This window comes from Octodon degus, unplaced genomic scaffold (genome assembly GCF_000260255.1).
Source record: "Octodon degus isolate 3935 unplaced genomic scaffold, OctDeg1.0 scaffold00043, whole genome shotgun sequence".
In the NCBI taxonomy this organism is placed as follows: Eukaryota; Metazoa; Chordata; class Mammalia; order Rodentia; family Octodontidae; genus Octodon; species Octodon degus.
Window position 1 is genome coordinate 6,023,488 of NW_004524619.1, and position 1,395 is coordinate 6,024,882.

Consider the following 1,395-nt stretch of genomic DNA (forward strand, 5'->3'; position numbering starts at 1 on the left):
CCAATTTTTTTTTATTTGTTTTATTTATGTGTGTGTGTGTGTGTGTGTGTGTGTGGCCAGCTCAGCCCGCCTGGGGGCGGGGCTGGCTGGCATGTGGTGCTGGGGGATTGAACTGCGGTCCATGTACTTTGCTAAGCTTGTTCTAAGTAGGTGCTTTAGACCACTGAGCCATCTCACCAGCCCCTATGGGTCCAATTTTAATCTTCAGCATGCACAAAGCCAGTATTTCCAGCACTATTTATTAAAGAGGCTGTCTTTCTTCCAGTGAACATGCTTGGACCTTTTGTTAGAGATGAGGTGACTGAGTGTGTTTGCAGGTGCTTCTGCGTCTTCTAATGTGTTCTACTGATCTTTGGTCTGGGTTTTTGCTATTACCATGCTGGGGTTTTGTTTGTTGTTTGTTTGTTTTTTAATCATGGTAGCTCTGTAGTATAATTTAAAGCCAGGAATTGTGATGTCCTCCTGCCTCGCCTTTGTTGCCTAAAATCGCTCTTGCTGTTCTAGGTCTCTTCTGGTTCCAGTTGAATTTTAGGATTCTTTTCTCTAACTCATGAGCTATGTTGTTGGAATTTTAATAAGAATTGCATTAAATCTGTATAATAGTTTTAGAATTATGGCCTTTTCATTGTATTGGTTTTTCCTACCCAAGAGCAAAAGATGTCTTTCTATTTTCTCGTTGTCCTCTTCACTCTTCTTTTTCAGAGTACTGTAGTTTTCAGTGTAGAGATTTTTTACTTCTTTTGTTAGATTGTTTTCCAAATCTGTCTTTCTTTTTGTTGCTTTTGTGAAAGGTGTTGTTTCCGCAATTTTTATTCAGTGAGTTTACTTATGAACGGGAATGCTTTTCATTTTGAGTGTTGACTTTGTATCCAGCTATGCTAGTGAATTTAGTTATTAAATCTTTCTCTGTCTTTTGGTAGAGTTTTTAGGATCTTCTTTATAGGGTGTGATTGGGTTTTGTTCATAAGGTCTTTGCCTGCACCTATGTCTTCAAGAGTTTTACCTAGGGTATCATGCTATCTACAAATAGTGATAATTTAACTTTTTCCTTTCCTATCTTTGTTTCTTTTATTTTTTTCTTTTGTCTAATGGCTGTGGTTAATGCTCTCAGAACTATGTTTAGTAAGAGTGGTGATAATGGACATCCTTGTCTTGTTCCTGATTCTAGAGTGAAAACTTTCATTTTTTTTGTCCATCTAGTATGATGTGTACTGTTGGCTTGTCATAGATGGCTTTCATCCGATGGAGATAAAGACTGTCCTGATTTTTATGTGCTAGCTTTCTTTCTGACCCACCACTTAGTGGCTGCTGAATGATTTTTTCTTTCTTTCTCTGCAGTACCAGGGATTGAACTTAGGACCTTGCGCTTGCCAGGCAAGCCACTAATTCTACTGA